We start from the raw sequence: 26,010 nt of genomic DNA, 5'->3' as shown, positions 1-26,010 counted from the left end.
AAAAAAAATAGTCTAAAAGATTCATTACAACAAGTCAATGAAAACTTATGAATGACAAAAGCCCTGAGTCTAAAGATTTGAATGACCTTCCAATTAACCCCTCTGTGCCTATCTTGATTCTCACAATCTATTTGATCTTTCGCCCTTTCCCTCAAACCTCCTAGGCTCCTAATGGTCTTGAGAGTAAAATCTTACCATGAACCAGTGGTCCAATCCAAAGCAGAATTTAAACCTGGTTTGAAGCTGAGCTGCAAGCCATTATAAACCATTTTCCAGACCCAAAGAAGAATCAAACTAAATTTATAGGAAATTTTAAGATAATTCTTGGAGCTTATGACCTGGGCTCATGGATTTGTACCAATTCATTCACATGGTGCTAAGTTAAGGAGACACCCAAAGGTGGCTCCATGCAATAGGTTGGAAAGATCCTTCTAAAAACTTAGACGATCCCACCACGTATGCCTCAAAAGATGGAATAAAAAAGAGAGAGAAAATTAGGTCAACTGCTTCTTAAAGCTATACCCAGGGTTTTTCCTGTGAGAAATGATTGAGCCTTAATACAATCCTGTCACTAGAAAAGGAATAAATTAGTTGCAAACACTGGAATTCTTTTAGAAGAAATATTTAGACAGCATCCTGGTCTTAGAGACCCTGACGCTAACTTCACCTGTCTGCTCATTTTATTAATGGGCTTCACCCTTGAGCTTAATGATTTATTAAGGAAACATAAATTAGAAGGGAAGATCCCTCTCCTTTCTGAGCCCCAACATTCTGCTGAGCATTTTGAAAGAGTTTTAGAACACAAAAAGTGTTATCAAGCAAATAAACTCATGGCCCATGATTATAACAACTATAGAACTAACTTCAGAATTAACTTTGCCCCTGTTGACAAGCATATCTGTCAATACTGTAAACAGAAAGGACAATTATCTAAGAAGAGAGAACTCTCAACCTCCATTCAGATCTCCAGATAATAATCAACACTGATGAGGCTTTAAGGTACTGCCCAGTAAGCTACTCCCAGTAATTCCTATAAATCATTAGAGTAAAATGAAACCTGAAATAAATGGAGAAAAATGTACTGTGCCAGTAGACTCCTTCCACTTTAAACCTCCACCATGATACATCAAGAACTTCCTCGAAGTAATTAGGAGACCAAATATATTTTGTCTCTGGAGAAATAACCTTGGAATTTCCAGACTCAACAGACTCCAAAACATTATGTGTTCTATAAGCCCAAAATAATTGTCCTGAAGAGGCCAAACTCCATGATGAAGCAAATACTGTAGACCTCTCTGAAGCTTTTAATATCCTATGGACCTCTTCTTCCACAGATCTGGGAAAAATTCCAAAATTGCCCCCAATATTCCTTAAAACCCTAAGCCATACAAGGGCTCACCCCCATAACAGAAGATTTAATAAATCAAGGACTACTTATTCCCTGGTACCAGTCCTTCCAACACTCCTATCCTACCCCAAAAAAAAAGCCCCATAGCCAAGGATGGAGATCTGTACAAGATCTTAGAGCTATAAATAAAACTGTCATTCCAAGGCTTCCTGTAGTACCCAACCAAACGCTCTATTGTCAGACATTCCAACCAATTTTGAATCGTTTATGGTTGTAGATCTGCCTTCTTTAGCATCCCAGTAGATAAGGAAAGTCAGTATTTGTTTGGAAAAATCAACAATATACTTAAGATAGTTATGCCTCCAGGAACCACTGAGGACCCTTCACATTTCCCACAAGTTCTACATCAGGATTTAAGTACATTATCATTTCCAAAAAATTCTATCCTGATTCAATATGTAGATGATTTACTTCTTTGCTCTTCATCCACACAAAACTGAAATTGACTCAAAATATCTACTGCAACAGCTAGCTTAAAAGGCCATAAGGCCTCCTGAGATAAACTTCAGTTTTCATAAGAAAAAGTACATTACCTTGGTCCTGATTTATCAGCAAAGGAATCTTTCTGTTTACAGAAAGAGTAAGTACCATCCAAAATTTCTTCAGATCTATAACAAAGAGACAACTTAGAGGCCTCCTTGGACTTGCAGGATACTGTCAATCCTGGGTCCTTTAGTTTTTCCTTATTGGCCTCTCCACTCTATGAACTGACTAAAAGGAACTCTCAGGAACCACTTCCTTAGGAAACAAAATAGGAGGAAGCCTTTACTAAAATCAAACAAGCCTTACAAAATCCTTCTGCACTGGGTTCCCTGACTATATACCAAGCATTTTACGCTGTTCATGAACATTGACACTGGGAGTCCTTACACAAGAACATGGAAGAAAAAAATAGACCTGCAAATTATAGTTTACAATTGGACCCAGCAGCCAGGGCACATTCAAATTGGTCACAGGCAGTTGCTGCAGCTGCTAAAATTGTAGAATCCTCTTCAGAACTTGTTCAAAGAAGTATTTTAAATCCGCAAGTTCCTCCTAATATACAAATTTTAACTGAGCGAACCCAGCATTTCTTAGCTAGTAGACTAACATGAGATTCTATTCCTGTCTCCTTCAAATCTGTGCATTCTTCCTTGCAACTCCTTAAATCTTGCTACCCTTCTACCCTTACCCAAAAAAGAAGAAAACTCATAATTGCACCAAATTCGTCTCTCAAAATCTGATTAAATTTACAAGAAACTCCATTAACCAGTCCAGATTTAGTACTCTTAACATTGATGGCTCTTATGCCAAAAATTCTGAAGGGAGGGGCGCCTGGGTGGTGCAGTCGGTTAAGCGTCCGACTTCAGCCAGGTCACGATCTCGCGGTCTGGGAGTTCGAGCCCCGCGTCGGGCTCTGGGCTGATGGCTCAGAGCCTGGAGCCTGTTTCCGATTCTGTGTCTCCCTCTCTCTCTGCCCCTCCCCCGTTCATGCTCTGTCTCTCTCTGTCCCAAAAATAAATAAACGTTGAAAAAAAAAATTTTTAAAAAAAGGAAAAAAAATAAAAGAAAAAAAAACAAAAAAAACAAAAACAAAAATTCTGAAGGGAAATATGAAGCTGGATATACTGCAACTGCTCAATATGAATTATTAGGAAGAGAAGTCCTTGGGGTGCCTGGGTGGCTCAGTGGATTAAGTGTCCAACTCTTGATCTCAGGGTCATGAATTTAAGCCCTGCACTGGACTCCACACTGGGTGTGAAGCATACTTAAAAAAAAAAGAAAGAGGAATCTTTCCTCAATTTAACTCAGCCCAACCTGCAGAATTATTTGTCCTCAAATGAGCATGTAAACTAGCAAAAAGAAAACTGCAAATATTTACAATGATAGGAGATATGCTTTTGGAGGAGTCCAAGATTTTATTTAGCATGCTCTGAAAACAGGATTTTTAACATCAAATGACACACCTATAAAAACACGAACCTCAGGTTGCTGATTTCCTCTTGGCACTATTATTACCCTCACAAATCGCATTATCAAAACTGAGGCTCGTACCCACTAATCAGACCCTGAATATCAGAGAAATGTTATGGCTAACTTTCATGCTAACGCTGGTAATTCAAGAAATTCCTGGGGCGCCTGGGTGGCGCAGTCGGTTAAGCGTCCGACTTCAGCCAGGTCACGATCTCGCGGCCCGTGAGTTCGAGCCCCGCGTCGGGCTCTGGGCTGATGGCTCAGAGCCTGGAGCCTGTTTCCGATTCTGTGTCTCCCTCTCTCTCTGCCCCTCCCCCGTTCATGCTCTGTCTCTCTCTGTCCCAAAATAAATAAACATTGAAAAAAAAAGAAATTCCTAATGTACCAAAACTCTATAATTTAAATAAATGTAAAAGATCCAAATCACATTATTCATGACAATTTGTGTAACAGACAAAAAATTGTGTCAGGTAATAGAAAACAAAAGTGGCACCACAAAGGATGCAAGTTCCATGAAAAAAGAAAGCCCTGGGAAGGCCCAAATGGCTGTCCAGTGCTTCTTGAATCTCTCAAACAGCCACTCTTACGAGCACTGCACATGACTACCCACCATGGAATTGACAAAATGACCCAAATTATGAAAACTATTGGTGAGGTGACTGTTCTAAATCGGCACAACAAGTTTATAATCTGTGTTTAACCTGTCAGTCATATAACCCTATTAAAACTATTAAAGTAGCTTTGGGGAATTGCTCTCCCACCATCCAGACCATCAGAACATCTACAATTGGACTTCATTCAATTGCCTCCTTCTATGGGTTATCAATATGTACCTGTCATGACATGTCTATTTTCTAGATGGGTCAAAGCTTTCCATTGTTGGAAAGCTCATGCCACTACAGGAGGAAAGAAATCATTAGAAAATGTTTTCCATTATGGGGAATTCCAGGTAAAACTTCACGGCTTATGAGTTCAAGCCCTTATGTGGGGCTCTGTGCTGACAGCACAGAGCCTGCAGCCTGCTTCGGATTCTGTGTCTCCCTCCCTCTCTGCCCCTCCCCCACTCGCGTCTCTCACAACCAAATAAACATTTTAAAACACACACACACACAAAAGAAAGAAAAAAAAAACCTTACTTTCAACAGGTCAAGGAAGTTCTTAAACACCCTCCACATGAGAGGACTTTGTACTCCATAATTTGGAACTTGGACAATGGGTGTTTTGGAAGAGACATCAATGAAAAATAGCAACTGAACCTCGATGGAAACTTCTCCTACAGCAGTTAAATTACAGGGTATTGAACATGGGTCCATGACTCTCAACTAAATAGAGTTCCCCCAGACACTGGAACTTGTAAACCTACAGCTGTCTAAAAATGAAAGATTTCCAAGAAAAAGTCTTCCCCTGCAGCAAACAACAGTATGTTATAGATAGTTTCTGCCCCAAATCACAGAACATTCAGCAGAAGTCCTCATTCACTTCTAGGACTTGATTTATAACAATTGTTGTGTATTACTATCTTGAAAATTAATTGTAAATATTTCAACTTAGGTTTCTCTTTGCATTGGAAATTTCCACCACCCACAGTAAACACCCACTAAGGTCCACCATCCAACAAATACTTCCTTTTACTACTCAAAATGGTCATTGATTATGTTACCATTTAAATGCTCAGGAAGACTCCAATTAATAGTAGAACCAGCTTCTATAAATGCTTGAATGATTAATTCAGGAAATGGCTTTATGAAAAGGTCTGATATCCTTCCCTTGGCCATTCAACTAATATTTATGGCCATTAATCCGACACTGGGAAGAAGCCTTAAAGGCCAAGGAATGGCCCATAACCACTGTAAACTTCATTGCTGGTAACCCGTGCCTATGCATAGAGAACCTTATTGATACTGGACTTGATTTGGGGCATGTTCCAGACTCACTCTGTAATCAAACCCTCTGGTTTGACTCAGATGAAGGAGATTAGACTCCTAAATATAATGACCCAGATTTAAAATTAGAGAATGATGATACCTTTAATTATATTACCAAAGAAATTAATGAAGCTGTACCCTGGTTCAGTGAAAAATTGGAGGCAAATGGAATGCCTCCATAACCCTACTATATAAAGTAAATAACAGTTTCACTTACTGGATAGACAAATATTCAAGGCACCACTGGATAGGAAATCAATTGTTTATCAACAATAACATGACATATGGACTGCTAAGCCAACCAAATTCATAGGAATGTTTTTTGTTCCTATCTAAATTTAAGCTACAGCCATTCAAGATGGTAGTGTGTTGATGCCTACATGGCAAAGAATAACCATGATGTCCACGTTACCCCTGACTGGTGGGTCATGGGATCCACCCTAACTCTCTCTTAATAATACTGAGTAGGGGCGCCTGGGTGGCGCAGTCGGTTGGGCGTCCGACTTCAGCCAGGTCGTGGTCTCGCGGTCCGTGAGTTCGAGCCCCGCGTCGGGCTCTGGGCTGACGGCTCAGAGCCTGGAGTCTGCTTCCGATTCTGTGTCTCCCTCTCTCTCTGCCCCTCCCCCGCTCATGCTCTGTCTGTCTCTGTCCCAAAAATAAATAAACGTTGAAAAAAAATTAAAAAAAAAAAAATAATAATAATAATACTGAGTAATTCATCCTCTGTGGTAATAACACAGTATACAGAGGCTTCCCACCCAAATGGTCTGGATGGTATGGTTTACCATATTTTATACCCCAAATGACTAAAAAGGACTCTTTGAATTATATAAACTTAGGATTGTTTGTACATAAAGTAACTCCTCATAAGTTAGCTTCCCATGAACTTCCACATTTTATTATTCAAAAAAAGCTCTGGTTGGGGTGCCTGGGTGGCTCAGTTGGTTAGGCTTCCGACTTTGGCTCGGGTCATGATCTCAGAGTTTGTGAGATGGAGCCCTGCGTCGGTCTCTATGCTCACAGCACAGAGCCTGCTTCAGATCCTGTCCTTCTCTCTGCCTCTCCCCCACTTGTACTCTCTCTCTCACATAATTATTAAAAAACCCAAATAAACAAAAAAAGCTCTGGTTTTCATATTTGTTAGAGTGGTTTTTCCTCAAATGAGTTAATGAATTAGAAAAATCATGTATTTCTCCAACTATTTAAAAAATAAAAAACTATTAAATAAATGGTTTATCTCCAGTGGTACTGCAAAATGGAATAGGCCTTGATGCCTTGACTGCTCAACAAGGAGTTGCCTGTGCTACAACTGGGTAAAAAAAAATGTTGTTTCTATGTTGACCAATCAGGAATTATTATCCAAAATCTAAAGGATCTTAAATACCTGATAAAAATTTTTCATCAAATAAGTGACACCTCTTCCACAGATCTGTTCTTTTGTTAAACCTTGGCTCCAGGGGGCACTGGGTGGCCCAGTCAGTTGAGCGTTCGACTCCTGATTTTGGCTCAGATCATGATCCCAGGGTCATAGTATAGAGCCCCATGTCAGGTTCTGTGCTGAGCATGGAGCCTGCTTAAGATTCTCTCTCTCTCCCTCTTCCCCTCTCCCTGACTCATGCACATGAGCCCTCTCCTCTCTCTCTCTGGGGGAAAAAAAAAAAAAACAAAAAAAAACAAAAACAACAAACCTTGGATCCTGGAAATTTTTCAATCCTTGACTATTTTCCTCCTTACAGTCATCATATTAACCTCCCTAGTGTGTTGCAAATGCCTCCAGTTCAAATGCCTGTCAGCAGCCACTTGTACACCAAATTAGTATCCAAAAGGATCAAGCAACTGGATGAAAACAAGAACAATATAAATGATGAAGACGGTGACTACATGGCCCTCCAGCCTGACAACTCATTTAATGGAAACAGTGAATATGTGACTCTCTGGCCTGACTACATCATCACTGGTAACTGACAGTAACACTACTGGCTGGTCATGCTCTCAACCTGCTGAAAGAGTAACCAAAGAGGGTGGAACTGTCAAAATCAAACACAAATGGAGACCAGACTTGATTTCCTGAGCAGACAAAACCAGCCAGTCACACAAGCGAAGCTTAAGTTAGCTTATTTTGCAAAGACAAGCAAAGTTAACTTGACCCCTTCTTGGTAGTGCCTCTGCAAATCAAAAGCAAAAGTTAAATAGTTCCCCAAAATCAGTATGAAGTAACCACTAACCAATTCCCTTTCATTTGAAAAAATTCTAGTACTGTAACCAATCACAATAAAGAATACTCATTGCCTTCATACTATGTGAGCTGCTTTGTAACAATAGATCTCTGAGCTTCAATTCCATGTTTCGGTATGAGTTTGCAAACTGTCTTTTTTGGAGTGTGCACAGTAAATTTTTACTAATTATTACCGATTTTACAGTTTTTTATGAACTTTTGACAGGCCTAAACTTTCTCTACAACACAGTATTTAAAATTTCTTTCCAGGGGTGCCTGGGTGGCTCAGTCGGTTGAGCGACCAACTTTGGCTCAGGTCATGATCTCATGGTCTGTGAGTTTGAGCCCGGCATCAGGCTCTGTGCCGACAGCTCAGAGCCTGGAGCCTGCTTCGGATTCTGTGTCTCCCTCTCTCTCTGCCCCTCCCCCGCTCATGCTCTGCCTCTGTCAAAAATAAACAAACATTAAAAAAAATTAAAATTTATTTCCAAATCTGATACAAACCATGGGTTCTTCTCAGAAAAACAACAAAATGCACATCATACACAGGCATCCAGTTAGAATGAATTTAGGTACAATAGTTTCTTACCAGATTTCCTTAAAAACCTATTGATTTAAACTATTAGAGAGCTCTCAGTGATAATACTCTAAAGCTTCTCATTGCATTCATTATTCAACAAATATTCATTGAAGGCCTCCTACATTTAAGCCTTGTGGGAGCTTGAGTGGGAGGGTGCTGTTTCAGATGCAGGAGAAAATTATGGAATATCAGAATGCAGGGGTTTAATGTGAGAGCAGGTGGTAAAAAAGTGGAGGCCAAATCCTGTATCTATTCAAATGTGAAGTTTGAAAATAAAGGAATGAAAGAAATAAGGTATTAGCCAGAGTTCTAGCAAGGCCAGGCAAAAGAGGTTTTCCCCCCCAAAATAGGGAATACTTTTTGAAAGACGAGACGATCACACATACTAGGGAGAAGGGTAATACTTGTACAAGTAAAAAATATCAGAAGTAAAATCAACCTTACGTTCAGATGCAATTAATCTATTTAATGCCTAATACGTGCTAGGAAATACACTAAGCAATTTCATACACGTTATCTTCTTTAATCCTCACGACAACCTTGTAAGATAGATAAACTTCTGAAACAAACAAAAAAAGACAAAAAGAAATACAGAGATGGAAGGAAGATGAGAGAGGTCATACCAAATGACTCTAATAATTTCAGTAATGGAAACAGGAGAAGAGAAAGAAGGAGGGCTTGACGGGAATAGACCAGAGCACTAACATTTACTGCCTACCATGTGTCAGGCACTGTTACATCTTTACATATAAATTCCATATAATCCTGTTTAGTATTTAGTATTCATTTAATTGAAGATTAAGAATTTGAGATTGTGAGAGTGTCCCAAGATCTAACAGCTGGCAAGTGGTAGGGTGGTGATTCAAACCCAGGTCTACAAGACTACAAATGCTGTTTCTTTCCACTATACCACAATGCTGCTTCAAAATCAGGAATGTGCAAGGGAATAAAAGGATCATGAGGCTGCAAAGGTCCAGTTATAATTAGCATGAATAATGCCAATTCCATGCCCTCCCCTCCATGGGTGCAACTACCCAAGTAAAAAGTATTTAGAATGGGAAGCTGCTAAAGTTGTAATAAATATGTGCTTTTTTCCCAACGATTTTTTTCCTTTAAGTAATCTCTACACCCAGGTTTGAGCAGGGCTCAAACTTACAACCCCAAGATTAAGAGTTGCATGCTCTACTGACTGAACCAGCCAGGTTCCCTGATATGTACTTTTAAGAACTAAAATAGGGCAGGGGTGCCTGGGTGGCGCAGTCGGTTAAGCGTCCGACTTCAGCCAGGTCACGATCTCGCGGTCCGTGAGTTCGAGCCCCACGTCAGGCTCTGGGCTGATGGCTCAGAGCCTGGAGCCTGTTTCCGATTCTGTGTCTCCCTCTCTCTCTGCCCCTCCCCCGTTCATGCTCTGTCTCTCTCTGTCCCAAAAATAAATAAACGTTGAAAAAAAAAAATTAAAAAAAAAAAGAACTAAAATAGGGCAGGCGAGTTCTAGTTTCCTTCAAATTCTTATTGTTCTTTATTTATTACCTACAAAATATTAGGCACTGGGTAGTCTTATAGGACTTGCTACCTAACCACTTGAAGCTACAATTTATGAATGATGTTTGCTAGTATCATTATAGTCAAAATATTGTAGCACATATTTGACATTTGCGAAGACAGTAAATCTTAAAAGTTCTCCTCAAAGGAAAAACATTTTTTATTGTGTATGGTAATAGTGGGGAACTAGACTTGTTGTGGTGACATTTTGTGGTGTATATAAATATCAATATCAAATCATTATGTTGTACACTTGAAACTAATATAATGTTATATGTCAATTATCTCTCAATTTTTAAAAAGTCCAAAATTCAACACTAACCTAAGGAAGTGTTCTCATGTTGATCAAAATATCAGAAAATGCCAGCCTAAGAATAACTTTCCTTTCATTTTGAAAACTGATTTTAGTTACAAGGAATAAGAGTAAGGCCTAACACTAACAGACATAAAACTGTTGTCAAAAACCAGAATATAGGCCCACTTATTCTTGTCTTTTTATGACAAACTGCAAAAGACTAAAATGGATCAAAAAGATCACCAGGGATCTTCAATGGAAAACTAGGCATTGTGTAATGTATGCCTTTCCTAAATATCTGAGCCTACAGCATTTGCATCTTCCATGATCTTTGAGTTATTTTATAAATGTAAGTTGTAGATAACTGATAGCAATGCAAAGGATTCTTGTCCATATACATGCAAAAAAATTCTGTCCAGTGGAAGGAGGAATGATTTCCCTCATGTCCCTGTAAAAAAAGCCAGTTTTACATCAATTTGTAAATTCACTTCAGCATTTTTTTTTAATGTTTTTACATTTTTTATTTTGAGTGAGAGAGAGAGAGAGAGCGCACACGGGTGGGGGAGGAACAGAGAGAGAGAGAATCCCAAGCAGCCCCAATGCGGGGCTCAAACTCAACGAACTGTGAGATCATGACTAGAGCCAAAATCAAGAATCAGACACTTAACAGATTGAGCCACCAGGTGCCCCCATTTCAGCATTCTTGATCATATATATATATATACATATGTATGTATAATACCTGAATTCTCCTTTAAACCACTTTTAACATCTTACAGGTTCTCCAATTAATTTAATTAAATGAAAACTTTTACATGTGTGCATTTTATACTCATGTGAAAATCATGATTTGCTTAATTTTTAATCCTTTAATAAGGAATTTCATAAAATATGCAGTAGATACAATGATAAATGAAAATTTTACTGCAAAGCTTAAGGAAGGGAAACATCCTTTTCTACTCCTGTATATATATATTTAAGGCCAGATAAAACATACCTTATCTCTTTTCAGTTCTGAAATTTTAAGACTCTAGGAACCAGTCATTGTTAAAGTTGGCCATTCTTGAAAGAGCCCATAACTGACAAAAAAATTATTTGAATGATATTCTCAACTGCTTTTTTCCCCTAATGCACAGTGTCAATGTAGCACTATCTCAAGAAAAGAAACTTCATTATTTCAGAAATGCTTAGAATCTTTTGTCTGAACTACTTTTGTTAATTATAGTCACCAATAAAATAGATGGTGCATTTTCATACTGAACTTAAAATCTACATTTGACAAATGCTTTTTCTAATCCAAAAGATTTTCTGCCAGTCAACATCTGTATAATCATAAGAATATTAACTACATCTGTGTTGTTTTCAAAATAATAATTGTCTTCTATTGGTGTGTGTAGCATTAAAAGACAGAATGATTAAATAAAAACTAATTTAACTTGAATACACACACACACACACACACACACACACACACACACACACATACAGCTTAAAAAGACAAAACCAGAAATCAATATCCAAACTAAACATTAAATCTGCAACATGTTTTAAACTCATTAAACTGGTACATTAGGAAAAGGTCTATTAATGCTCAGATCTGGCTTTCTAAGACCCAAATTACAAATATCTTGGGGCGTCTGGGTGGCGCAGTCGGTTAAGCGTCCGACTTCAGCCAGGTCACGATCTCGCGGTCCGTGAGTTTGAGCCCCGCGTCGGGCTCTGGGCTGATGCCTTGGAGCCTGGAGCCTGTTTCCGATTCTGTGTCTCCCTCTCTCTCTGCCCCTCCCCCGTTCATGCTCTGTCTCTCTCTGTCCCAAAAATAAATAAACGTTGAAAAAAATATATATATCTTTACTACTACTAGCCTCAGTGGAATTACTGATTTCACAAAGCAGCTTTTTTCCTCACTCAGGATCAAACTAATTGCTGACACTCTGAGGAAAGAAAGAATAAAATCAACTTGTACCAAAATCTTTATACTCAGCATTCATTCAGATCCTTCCAAACTTCTCTCTTGGCTTATAACATGCCAGAAAAATATTGCTCTAGCAAGTAATTATTTTATCCAAAAACGAACAGGGCAATTTAGGTTGGAAATAATTTGCTGTCCATGTCATTCATAAATCCACACTACTGTATTATAATTCCTAAAATTAATGCATAATGCATACAGCATATCATGCATTAAATATTTTAAAAGTTTTCATCTAGTTGAAATTAGTTAGGTAATACTATCAGATTTAAAAGCATGAAAAGTTAACTTTTTCTTCTCCTCACCTCTGTTTCCACACCAACAGGAACCTTTCAGGTAGTAATGTGTGTCAACTGGGAAAAAAAGAGAACACAGACAAACAAGTGAAAGAGTTATAGAAGGCTAATCCCAAAAGAGATGTTGCCTTTTCCAAGTTGCAACCTAACTTAAAGGGCTATAAGAAGTCTTCACCATTTTCAGGAGTTCAAGATAGGTACGTATTGGGGCGCCTGGGTGGCTCAGGCAGTTGAGTGTCCAACCCTTGGTTTCAGCTCAGGTCATGATCTCACTCTTCATGGGATTGACCCTATGTGTCCAGGCTCTCTTGGGATTCTCTCTCTCTCTCTCTCTCAAAATAAATAGATAAACTTAAAAAAAAGATAGATATGTATTGTCCTCCTTCTTAGGAATGTAACTCATTCCAAAACTTTTTGTTCTGACTCTTCTGAAGGTTCTTCTACTGCCACCAATTAGCATGTGTTTATAGGAGTCTATTAAAGCTTTGTAAAAGTATCTTTCAAATACCAAGTAAAAAAAATAACTGAGTCATTTAAAATAAAAGCTTTTCCCCCCTACCCCAATTCAACAATGTATATAAATCTGGAAACCAAGAAATATAAAACAGGTAAATGATTAAGTACAGGCATTTCTTCTCCAGAAGTGGGAAGGCAGCTAATTCTATATAACTTCCTATTCACTAAGCTATCTTCTTCTTTCAGATCATCAGAGAATTTGGGTGAATCTCTCATAATGTACAAATCCAGAGAGAAAGGTAAAGAAAGATGTAAAAGGGGAAGAAAAAGAAAACAGAATGGAAAAAATACAAAAATGTAATGTTCACACTGCCTGTTCAATCATAAATACAGCAAAACATATTCACTGCTATGCTCCTTTCATCTAATGAAAAAAGGGAAAAAAACAAGACAATAACACATATCATAAAATACCTCAACTTTTCTATTTTACCTCCATAGCAAGATCACTATGCAAGGCGAGAAAAATCTTTTCAGATGGGGTCAGGCAGTAGAGCAGTTCTAGAGACCATTCCTTAATACTATTCAAAGTCTTATAACAGGGGCGCCTGGGTGGCTCAGTTGGTTAAACATCCAGCTTCAGCTCAGGTCATGATCTCACAGTCTGTGGGTTTGAGCCTTGTGTCAAGCTCTGTGCTGACAGCTCAGAGCCTGGAGCCTGTTTCAGATTCTGTGTCTCCCTCTCTCCCTGCCCCTTCCATGCCCCCTCAAAAATAAACAAACATTAAAAAAAAATAATAAGTCTTTTATAACCTGATTTACCATCTGCTCTGGAGTCCTCAAGTTTAAAATTATTTCTATCACCTACCCACTTTTCAAGCGCTAAAAGTAAAGGCGGGGGAGGGCGCCTGGGAGGCTTAGTCAGTTAAGCGACTGACTTCAGCTCAGGTCATGATCTCATGGTTTGTGGGTTTGAGCCCCGCATTGGGCTCTGTGCTGACAGCTCAGAGCCTGGAGCCTGCTTCAGATCCTGTGCCTCCCTCTCTCTCTGCCCATCCCCTGCTCACGCTCTGTCTCTGTTCTCTCTCAAAAATAAACAAACATTAAAAAAAGAAGAAAGAAAGAAAGAAAGAAAGAAAGAAAGAAAGAAAGAAAAGGCATCCAAATCAGCTTGGAGGAAGTCAAACTTTCACTCTTTGTAGACGACATGATATACTAATATGGAAAACCCACCATAGTGGAAAAGATTCCACCAAAAAACAGCTAGAACTGATCCATGGATTCAGCAAAGTTCCAAGATGTAAAATCAATGCACAGACAGGGCACCTGGGTGGCTCAGTCGGTTAAGCATCCAACTCTTGGTTTCAGCTCAGGTCATGATCTCATAGTTTCATGGGTTTGAGCCCTATATTGGGCTCTGGGCCGGCAGTGCGGAGCCTGCTTGGGATTCTCTGTCTCCCACTCTCTGTCCCTCCCTCACTTGCACTATCTCTGTCTCTCTCAAAATAAACAAACTTAAAAAAAATTGTTTTAATCAATGTATGTAAATTTATTTCATTTCTATACACCAATAATGAAGCAGCAGAAAGAGAAATCAAGGAATTGATCCCAATTACAAGTGCACCAAAAACCATAAAATACCTAGGAATAAACATAACCAAAGAGGTGAAAAATCTATACACTGAAAACTAAAAAGCTTATGAAAGAAATTGAAGAATTTCTTCATACATACATACATATATATACATACAATGGAGTATTACGATCAAAAAGAATGATGGGGCGCCTGGGTGGCGCAGTCGGTTAAGCGTCTGACTTCAGCCAGGTCACGATCTCGCGGTCTGGGAGTTCGAGCCCCGCGTCGGGCTCTGGGCTGATGGCTCAGAGCCTGGAGCCTGTTTCAGATTCTGTGTCTCCCTCTCTCTCTGCCCCTCCCCCGTTCATGCTCTGTCTCTCTCTGTCCCAAAAATAAATAAACGTTGAAAAAAAAAAAAATTAAAAAAAAAAAAAAAAAGAATGAAATCTTGCCATTTGCAACTACATGGATGGAACTGGAGTGTACTATGCTAAATGAAATTAGTCAAAGAAAGATAAATATCATATGACTTCCCTCATAAGTGGAATTTAAGATACAAAACAGATGAACATAAGGGAAGGGAAGCAAAAATAATATAAAAACAGGGAGGGGGACAAAACATAAGAGACTTAAATATAGAGAACAAATTGAGGGTTGCTGGAAGGGTTATGGGTGGAGGGATGGATTAAATGAGCAAGGGCCATTAAGGAGAGCACTTGCTGGGATGAGCACTGGGTGTTAAAAGTAGGGGATGAATCACTGGATTCTACTCCTGAAATCATTATTGCACTATATACTAACTAACTTGAATGCAAATTAAAAAAAAATAGAAAATAGACAATATAACCAATGAATTGATAAGTATGGATAAGGAGATTTCCAGGAAGAATATTAATTGTCAACTAGTTTTTTTCAGCTAAGTATCATAAAGTACAGGTAGAGAAAAGTGAGAAAAAGAAGGAATTATATAATTTTCAATAAGAATATAGAGGAAATATAAAGGAGTCAGGTCTTCCTAGGTCCAAAAATAAAACTGTTTCTTCTTTTTGAGTGTTTATTTATTTTTGAGAGAGAAAGAGAGCCCACTTAGTGTGAGTAGGGGAGGGGCAGAGAGAGAGGGAGACAGAGGATCTGAAGTGGGCTTTGTGCTAACAGCAGAGAACCCAATGGTGGGCTTGAACTCATGAACTGTGAAATCATGACCTGGGCCAAAGGTGGACACTTAACCAACTGAGCCACCCAGGCACCCACAAAATAAAACGGTTTCTTACTTCCATATAGCAAACATTTCTCCAGTTAAGAAATGCCCTCTGAACAAAGATCAAATCCAAGGCAGTGTCAGGGAAACACAGACTAAAGATTAAACTTTTGTTTGGACCAAAGGTTGGCAAACTTTTTTTCTGTAAAGGGAAAGATAAATATTTTAGGCTTTGAGGGCCATATACAGTCTCTATTGAACATTCTTCTTTTTTTTTCACAACCTTTAAAAAGGTAAAAACAAATCTTAGCTCACTGGCAATAGTTTACCAACCCTAGTGTGGACTCCCAAGAGATTTAAAGTGTTGCCTTACAATTCCTTTCAAACAAAAGGCCTTCTAAGAATCTTAAAGGTTTTGTCCCACAAAAACCTTAAATGGAGCTGATTCAGGACATGCTACCCCAAAATAAGGTACCTCTGCATATTGAATATTTTAAGATGAAGAAGCTGGAGCAAATGGCAGAAACAGGAAGGTCACCCTGACCTTTCCTCTGCTCTTCTCCCCTTGAATAGATCATAAAATGCTCATGAGAGGTAGCCTCCCTATACCTGGAAGAAGAGAGCACTCCTATCTCTGAAGACAAAGGGACATAGAAAAGAATCCTAACGAATAAGCCTTGCTAAATTTCCTCCAGTTAACTACACTTACCTCATACTCTTTGTCCTATCACATTTCTCCACAACTGCCCAATCTTCATCAAACCTAGCATAAAAATACTCAGGTTTAAATCTTTCTTTAGGTTAAAAATAGAACTACCCTACAATCCAGCAATTACATACTAAGTACTTATCTAAAGAATACAAAAGTACTAATTCAAAGGGATACATGCATCCCAACGTTTATTTATAGCAGCATTATCTACAATAGCCAAACTATGGAACTAGCCTGTGTCCATCAACTGATGAACAAATAAAGAAGACAAAAAATATAGTTTGTGTATATACATACCTATGTATATACACATATATACACACATATATACATACATACATGTATATATACATACACACACACAAGGGAATATTACTCAGCCATAAAAAAGAATGAAATTTTGCCATTTGCAACAAAGTGAATGAGCTAGAGAGTATTATGCTAAATAAAATAGGTCAGAAGTCAGGAGAGAAGAGAAATACCATATGATTTCACTCATATGTAGAATTTAAGAAACGAAACAAATAAGCACGGGGTTGGGGGGGGGGCAGGGAGAGGGAGGCAAAGCAAGAAACAGACTCTTAACTATAGAGAACAAACTGATAGTTACCAGAGGTGAGATGGGTGGGAGGGATGGATTAAAAAGGTGATAGGGGGGCGCCTGGGTGGCGCAGTCGGTTAAGCGTCCGACTTCAGCCAGGTCACGATCTCGCGGTCCGTGAGTTCGAGCCCCGCGTCAGGCTCTGGGCTGATGGCTCAGAGCCTGGAGCCTGTTTCCAATTCTGTGTCTCCCTCTCTCTCTGCCCCTCCCCCGTTCATGCTCTGTCTCTCTCTGTCCCAAAAATAAATAAACGTTGAAAAAAATAAAAATAAAAAAAAAAATAAAAAGGTGATAGGGATTAAGAAGGGTATTTGTTGCAAAGAGGACCAGGTGCTGTATAGAAGTGTTCAATCACTAAATGGTACACCTGAAACTAATATTACACTGTGTGTAAACTAACTAGAATTTAAATTTAAACTTAAAAAATAAACATTTCTTCAGGTCTTCATTTTGTTATAAAGGCTTCCGGGTCACATAAAACTTATATTAAGTAAATGTGTATGCTTTTCTTCTTTTAATCTGTCTTTGTCAGTTTTGTTTTTTAACGTTTATTTACTTTTTGAGACAGAGAGAGACAGAGCATGAATGGGGGAGGGTCAGAGAGAGGGAGACACAGAATCTGAAACAGGCTCCAGGCTCTGAGCTGTCAGCACAGAGCCCGACGTGGAGCTCGAACTCAGGAGCCGTGAGATCATGACCTGAGCCGAAGTCGGACGCTTAACCAATCTGAGCCACCCAGGTGCCCCTGTCTTTGTCAGTTTAATTTTCAGACCCAGCCAGGGATCTTAAAAGAGGCAAGGAAACCTTTTTCTTCTTCTACAGAGCCTAAGGTAGAGAAAGGTTGATGTCAGTGTGTAAGTGATGTCAGTTGTCTAACAGAGTGAACCCCTCAAAAAGATTCCTAGAGAATTTAAAATTCAGAAACAATGTCATTTGGACTAAAAAAGACAGACAGTACAGGGGCGCCTGGGTGGCTCAGTCAGTTAAGCGTCCGACTTCAGCTCAGGTCATGATCTCAGGGTCCATGAGTTTGAACCCCACGTCAGGCTCTGTGCTGACAGCTTGGAGCCTGGAGCCTGTTTCAAATTCTGTGTCTCCCTCTCCCTCTGTCCCTCCCCTGCTCGCTTGCTCTCTCTCTCTCAAAAATAAACAAACATTAAAAATAAAATAAAAAAGACAGTACAAAATGAAAAGAGGTTTTTGGGACACACACCCACTTCATGATCAAATCACTATGGTTTAGGAAATGACTGAACTGCAAACAAAGGATACATTTTATAAAAAAGGAAGGAGAATTCAGAGGGCAAAACCAAGAGTATAGAGGATGATTCCTAGACAATAAAGCTGAGCCCTAATCACAGAAATGATAATATTGGCCTGGCCAGGGGCGCCTGGGTGGCGCAGTCGGTTAAGCGTCCGACTTCAGCCAGGTCACGATCTCGCGGTCCGTGAGTTCGAGCCCCGCATCAGGCTCTGGGCTGATGGCTCGGAGCCTGGAGCCTGTTTCCGATTCTGTGTCTCCCTCTCTCTCTGCCCCTCACCCGTTCATGCTCTGTCTCTCTCTGTCCCAAAAAATAAATAAACGTTGAAAAAAAAAAAATTAAAAAAAAAAATATTGGCCTGGCTGGATTTCAGAATTGTTGTGGATCAGTGACTACTGTGTTCCTTACATTTTTCTTTATTTTTGAAAAGGAACGTCCACAGTGGTTATCTTATGCCGTCCACTGTTTCTTATTGGGTGGGCTAGATATGGGGAGAGATAACATACCTCTTTAGTTTGCAGGCCTTCAAAATGAAAGCAATGGTACTCAGGGAACCATACCCAAGGAGCTGTATCCAAACAGCCTTATCTGAACCTGGATCTGATTTAGATGACAGGATCCTAGACCTCAAGCCAGAGCCTGATGCTGTCCTAGATAAGACCCCCTTGAGAAGCAGTAAGTGTGTTTTGCACTTGGGAGGAATGTAAGTAAGTTGTGGCCAGAAGGACTGAGGTGCTTTGAAATATGTCTGCATTTTCTTGACACTCTTCCCAGAAAGAGGTGGGGTCTAATTTCCTTCCCTCTGAATATGGGTTGGCCTTAGTGACTCGCTTCTAACAAATAAAATGCAGTAGAAAGGACACTGATTCTGAATTTAGGTCATAAAAAACAATACGGCTCCCTTCTGGCTCTCTTATTTAGAACAAGTGCTTTTGGAGGCCTATGCTTCTATGTAAGAAGTCTGGCTACTATGAAGCCCCTAGGCTGAGACTACACAGAAATATAGAGACAGAGATGTCTGAGGAGCTATTTCAGCTCCTAGCTATTTGGACTTTCCCACCCAAGTGCCAGACATGTGAGTCTAGAAGGAAGCCTCTGAGATAACACAAGACCCATCACACTACAAATACATGAAAGAACTTGTGCAAGAATCACTTAGATCAGCCTAGTCAACACCCAGAACCTTGACACTTTTATGCCATGTTTGTAGTCATTTTGTTCCTTAGCAACAGATAACTGCAACAGCATGCCTGGAGACCCTAGCCTGCATGTTGGAAGGTCAAACTTAGCCTGCCTTTCTATATATACCAACCAAATGACCTCAGACAACATCTTTAGCTCATCCAACTCCTCCTCCTTCTTCCCCCTCCCCCAGACCCACTGAAATATTTGATTTGACCCTGGTAAAAAACTATTTTATGACTTAATACACACAATTACAGTGTGATAATTATTATGTTTCAAATTGTATGCCAATCTAACTTTAAGTGTTACTTGAAACCACCTATATTTACACACATAGTCCATGCTTCTTACTAGCATATTATTTTAGTTATTTTACAAACACTTTTGAAATGATCAAGTAATGGTAGTCATACGACCTCCTCCGTAACTTAACACTAATTTATAGTGTCTTAAGATGTGGTTATACCTGCAACAGAACTAGAATAATTATCACTAATATATAATAATCACTATTTCTAAGGTCCCTTTATTTTTAAATGCTATGATGTAAGTTCAGAGAAAATAAGTCATCTGCATTTGAATATATACAATTCAATGTTTTAGATCACTGGCAGGGAATTTAATGTTCTAGCTCTTAGAAGAAAAAATGGAATTTGATGTTCACAGATTATAAACATGGTTAAGCTCATATTCCACTGAGAAACTAAAACAACTGAGCCAAGAACTAACTGGCTCCAGCAGAACGGAAGAAGTTACTCTGGAACAGGAAGAGCAAGGAGGCCTGAGGTGAAGATAACTTACTCTTAAAATTCTCCATTGTATAAGCATTCCCAAAGAGACATTTTAAGGAAAAAAGCCTTAATTGTCTACAGCTACCAAATAACTAAAACATCCTAAATTATTTAGCAGTTTAGTTAACCTTTTCTCACTCTTTCCTAGACTGTCAAATGTTTGATTTTTTTAGTAAGCAAGCACTGAGAAGAAAAAGTCAAATATAATCACAATCAGTTTGAGAAGAAATTTGAAAAAAATAAGCATCCTGCATATTTTTTGTGATTCTTTGTCCACTGAGTATTGAATACACACAAAGTCTGACTATCTAAAAGGAAAGAGAAGGTCAGTATGCAAAAGTCTATTTAACCCATAAGACATGGCTGATTTTAATTATAGCCTGGATTCTGGGTCCTGATAGCAGAGTCATTTGAAAGAAAAAGTTTCTTTCTTACTCATAGGCAAAAGCTTGGGCCCTATACAAATTGTGAAATAAATAAAGGTCACTTCCCAAAGAGAATCCATAACTACTTAATTCTTCCTACCTCATGCAAAAGTCCCCGTTCTTCAGTAAAACTGTCTTTCACTGTCAGAAGGTACTGAAAAACACTAAATTCATTGAACACTTAAGAATGAATATTTGAGAGCCCCTAACCCTCCCATGAGATAAAAGATTATGAACAGTACAATGCAACATAGTGGAAAAAATTCTGGATTCCCCCCCAAAAAATGCCTTTTAAGCTCTACATCAAAAAAAGGTGGCCTTCTACTTACCATTGTATCTCCCAGTACCTAGTACAGGGATAATAAACACATTAGTGAGCACTAAACACTTTACATAAATGAATAAATATTTTGCTTTTATCTCCCTTATAAGAAACTTGCATTTCAGTTCCACTCTACCAGTAACAAGCTACACAACCCTGGAAAAGTATTTGCTCTCTCAAGCTTTAGATTCCAATATACTGCACAACATAAAATGAGGTGAGGTGAAGACTGAGGAGGATTAGACAGTAAGCCTCAGGAGGACAACAACTCCGTCTTATTCACCTCTGTAACCCAGTATCTAATAAAGTGGCTATGGTACATTCAAATATATATTGAATGAAGTTTCTTCTGGCTCTGATTCCAGAATTCTTTATTCATTTGCTTAGATTTGTTTTCTAAGCATATAGTATATAGTCCAACAGATTTAAGATTCCTTCTCTATACTCATTACCAGTGAAGGCCTTTTAAAACTAGAATACTTCTAAAATCTTCTCCACCTTGCCACACGGTGCTTTGCCTGACTGAAATTATTTATCCCCTGGATGCAGCTTTTAAAAAAGTAAGATCTGGAGGCATCTGGGTGGCTCAGTTGGTTAAGCATCCAACTTCAGCTCAGGTCATGATCTCGTGGTTTGTGAGTTCAAGCCCCGCATCAGACTCTGTGTTGACAGCCCAGAGCCTGGAGCCTGCTTCAGATTCTGTGTCTCCCTCTCTCTCTCTGCCCCTCCCCCCCCCTCTCAAAAATAAACAAACATTAAAAAATATAATAAATAGGGGCACCTGGGTGGCTCAGTCGGTTGAGCGTCCAACTTCAGCTCAGGTCATGATCTTGCAGTCTGTGAGTTCGAGCCCCACGTCAGGCTCTGTGCTGACAGCTCGGAGCCTGGAGCCTGCTTCCCATTCTGTGTCTCCCTCTTTCTCTGCCCCTCCCCCACTCATGCTCTGTCTCTGTCTCTGTCTCTGTCTCTCTCTCTCTGTCAAAAATAAATAAACATTTTAAAAATATATATATAATAAATAAGTAAATAAAGTAAGATTTGAATAAAGACAGGATGCCAGAAGCAATGCAATTTTCCAGATTCTTCTGAGCTGGCTTTTGCAGTTTAATCTAATTGTGCTACTTAAAAACATTATTAGAAGTACCTGGAATAATAAGGTTAATCCATTTGGTATTCCACAGTCAAACACAAATGTATTATTATTCTATATGCCCATCCTTCAGCATAAGCGATTGAGAGCTGTATACATTTAGTCAGGTTCATGTTTTTCATAGAATGCAACCAACAACTATCAGCAACTCATTATTTGGAGTTCTTTGTGTAGCACTATATAAAAGTTAATATTTAAATTTTTTAATTTTAATTTTATTGATTTTTGAGAGAGAGAGAGAGAGAGAAAGTGAACACGCATGCATGAGCTGGGGAGGGGCAGAGACAGAGAGGGGAAGAGAGGATCCAAAGCAGGCTCTGCGCTGACAGCAGCAAGCCCTATGTGGGGCTTGAACTCATAAACCAGGAGATCATGACCTGAACTGGAGATGGATGCTCAACCAACTGAGCCACCCAGGCACCCCTAAAAGCTAATATTTAAAAGGATCTTATGCCTTTGGAACACTATCATCTCCAATTTAGGTGTATCCTTCAAAAAGTTGGCTCAAGTCTGCTATCAGGTAGTAATGACTGCAATAAATTCAAGAACTTCAGCTTGAATAAATAATTATGGTTGGCATATTCCCAAATTATCCTCATTATTAAAGTCTAAAAAATAACTTTTGAAATATTAACCCATATCCTCACTAGCAATTTACAGTTTGTACCCAGACAATTAGCATTTACTTTATGTTCATTAAATCAACTATTATGTGCCAGATATTGTTCTAGCCCAACAGCCAGCAAATTTTTTCTATAAAGGGCCAGGCAGCAAATATTTTAGGCTTTACAGGCCATATGGTCTCTATCACAATACTCAACTCCGCTACTGGAGCGTGAAAGCAGCCACAGAAGACACACTAATATATGAGCATGACTGTGTTCTAATTCAAGTCTACTTACAAAAACAGGGAGCAGGCTGTTTTTGGCTTACCAACCTCTATTCCACACCTATGGGGAGACAGTAGTGAAACAAATTTTAAAAATTAATGTTAAGAGACACCTGGGCAGCTCAGTCAGTTGAGTGACCACCTCTGATTTTGGCTTAGGTCATGATTTCACAGTTGTAAGATTGAGCCCACATCAGGCTCCTCACTGAGTGTGAAGCCTGCTTGGGATTCTCTCTCTGCCTCTCTCTGCCCCTCCCGGGCTTGTATGTGCACACGAACACACACTCTCTCTCTCAAAATAAACACTTTTTAAAATTAAAATTAATTATTTACACATGCAAATGCATGCAGCCTATCACCTACTGATAAATGCTACGGAGAAAAATAAAGCAGGGTAAAGGAGATAAAGAGAGCCAGGGCCTCACTGATATGGTGACATATGAGCCTTACACCTAAAGAAAGAGGAAAAGCCACGCTACCAACATAGGAAAAGCATTTCAAGGAGAGGTACTAGCAAGGATAAGGGCTTTAAAGAAGGAACAACTTGGCATCTTAGAAAAACAGTCACTGAGGCTGAAAGGACATGAGCAGAGGTCATAGGTAATTAGGCCAGAGAGGTAAACTGAGAACAGACTCTACAGTTTTTCAGGCCACTGTCAGAACTTTGTCTTTTACTCTGAGATGGAAAGTCACTGGAAGGTTTTGGGCAAAGGAGTGACAATCTAACTTGACTTACTTTTTAGAGGACCATTCTGGAGGTCTGCTGAGAACAGACTATACATAGACAAGGGCAGAAGCACGGAATCAGTCAAAAAGCTAAATGTAATAATCCAAGAAAGAGAGAATGGCAGTTTGACTCTTGGTGGTAGCAGCAGAGATGGTGATCAGATTCAGTATGTATTCTGAAGGTAAAACACCATCAGATATGAGATGTTACAGACAGGCATCAAGGATGATTCCCATGTTTGAGGCTCGAGTAACTGGAAGGATAGTCTCTATATCTTGATATGAGGATGACTGTGGGATGAAGCCTGGGGGAAACATTAGGTTTGAGATGCATGTTAGACATCCATGTAGAGATGTTAAGCAGGCAATAGGGTATATAAGTTTGAAGTTAACATACTTTTATGTTATGATTGTTCCCAGTATGTTTGATCTCTCCAAGTGGTTACAAAGTCCTTAAGAACAAAAACACCACACTTTCACTTGACTCACAAGTATTATCCTCAAGACTATCTACTCCTAGTTTACACACAGTTCTAGTAAGATTAAATTTCTAGGTTCTGAATTCATAAAAGATAGAAGCAGCAAATTTAAAGTAGGGGCGAAGCAGCTGTAGCAGAGATGACAAAGAAATAGAAATTACAAAACTAGAAATATCTAGCATTCTGAAATTATTTGCTATAGGAACAAACAGCTGTACATAAATGTCAGTAAGTCAGTAGTCCCTGAAGGCCTTTTGTTACAGCACAAAATATTTCTAATTATCTTTTGTTACATTTAGTGAAATTAATTTTTAAATCACATCATACATTTTTAAAATATTACTATTATAAATGGAAGAAATGGTGGGGCACCTAGCTGGCTCAGTAGAGCATGTGACTCTCAATCTCAGGGTTGTAGGTTCGAGCCCCACATTGGGTGTAGAGACTACTAAAAAATAAAATAAAATCTTGGGTCACCTGGGTGGCTCAATTGGTTAGGTGTCCAACTTCAGCTCAGGTCATGATCTCATGGTTTGTGGGTTTGAGCCCCGCATCGGGCTCTGTGCTGACAGCTCAGAGCCTGGAGCCTGCTTCAGATTCTGTGTCTCCCTCTCTCTCTGCCCCTCCCCAACTAGCACTCTGTCTCTCAAAAAATAAAATAAAAACGTTAAAAAAAAAAAGTAAGTAAGTAAGTAAGTAAATAAATAAATAAATAAATAAATAAAATCTTAAAAGAAAAAAAAAAAGGGGGCACCTGACTGGCTCAGTTGGAAAAGCATGCCACTCTTGATCTTGGTAGGGTCAGGAGTTCAAGCCCCACACAAGGTGTGGAGATTACTTAAATAAATAAATAAACTTTTTAAAAAATTCAAAAATGAAGAAATGGTATGTAAAAGTGTTAATTATTTGAAAATTTCATGTATGCGTTATTCTCACAGGATTTGTTACAAGGGATCAAACGAAATTACATACATAAAAGTCATTTAATAAACATTTACTTTGGATTCACCCTGTGCTGGAAATGATGGATGTAAGAAAAAGCAAGCTGTCATTCAAGTTCAAGTCTCTTCCTGAGGGATGGAAATATAAACAATTATAACACAATGTGATCAGTGGAATGAACACAGACTCTGAATTAAGGTACCTGGGTTTGAATTTTGCCACCATTACTGGTTCACAGTTTGAAATGCTTATCATTCTTAACTTGACAGTCATTCAAAAACGGGTAGCAGGCCACAGTTGACCTATGAGCAGTAGTCTGCCAACCTCACACATACAAGAATATTGGCGGTGAATACGGTGATCAGAACAGATGATTCTGTTCCCTGGGTAAGATAAGATTTGGAAGTTGGAGAGACACAGATAAACCAGCTATGTAACTCTCCTCTCTATTCTCTTTGCCTAGCTAACCGCAGTCATCTTTCAGGTCTCTGTTCCCACATCACTAACTCCAGAACCTGCACTCTTCCCCCTTCCTATCCCTGAGACTAATCTGATGCTTTACCCTTTTTTCTTTTTTAATGTTTATTCATTTTTGAGAGGGAGACAGAAACAGAGAGAGAAGGGGAAAGAGGATCCAAAGCAGGTTCTGTGCTGATAGCAGAGAGCTCGATGCGGGGCTCAAACTCATGAACCGTGAGATCATGACCTGAGCAGAAGTTGGACACTTAACCAACTGAGCCACCCAGGTGCCCCCTGATGCTTTTACTACAGGACTCCAAAGAATCCTACTACAAAACATTTACATTAAATTGGAATTTCTTGTTTAATAGTCTTTCCTGCTAGATTATAAATCCACGTAAGTGGGAACCTTTCTACATACTCAATATGATATCCTGAGCATCTAGACCAGGGCCTGGCACATAGTAAGTGTTAGTTAATATCCACTGAAATGAACAAATCAAACAATAGCTGAGTCTCCCCATCCAGCCACAGCTTTTTCAGGAACCTGTGAAAACACAGATCCTTAGGCAGGTTCACTCCTTCCAGGCAGTACTTTACTCTCCCCAACCAGGACGTAGGTCAAACTCTTTCTCTCTTAAAATTCCTGTT

General features: G+C 39.1%; 1 protein-coding gene across 5 annotated transcripts in view; it reads right to left on the bottom strand.

The window, feature by feature from the left end:
• The window catches only part of SPATS2 (spermatogenesis associated serine rich 2), a 150,622-nt gene that overhangs the window by 100,706 nt on the left and 23,906 nt on the right, over nt 1-26,010 (bottom strand). The window contains exons 2-3 of one of the 5 annotated variants that reach the window (XM_047866662.1): nt 16,126-16,179; nt 12,196-12,243 (exon numbers count right to left, since the gene is read on the bottom strand). The exons of 3 other annotated variants lie outside the window; for them this stretch is intronic. The gene's annotated coding sequence lies outside the window, so the exon portion shown is untranslated. The remainder of the gene's footprint in view (nt 1-12,195; nt 12,244-16,125; nt 16,180-26,010) is intronic. One more of the 5 variants, XM_047866661.1, reaches the window with a different exon arrangement.

This window comes from Prionailurus viverrinus, chromosome B4, assembly GCF_022837055.1.
Source record: "Prionailurus viverrinus isolate Anna chromosome B4, UM_Priviv_1.0, whole genome shotgun sequence".
In the NCBI taxonomy this organism is placed as follows: Eukaryota; Metazoa; Chordata; class Mammalia; order Carnivora; family Felidae; genus Prionailurus; species Prionailurus viverrinus.
This window is presented reverse-complemented; position numbering and strand designations above follow the sequence as displayed.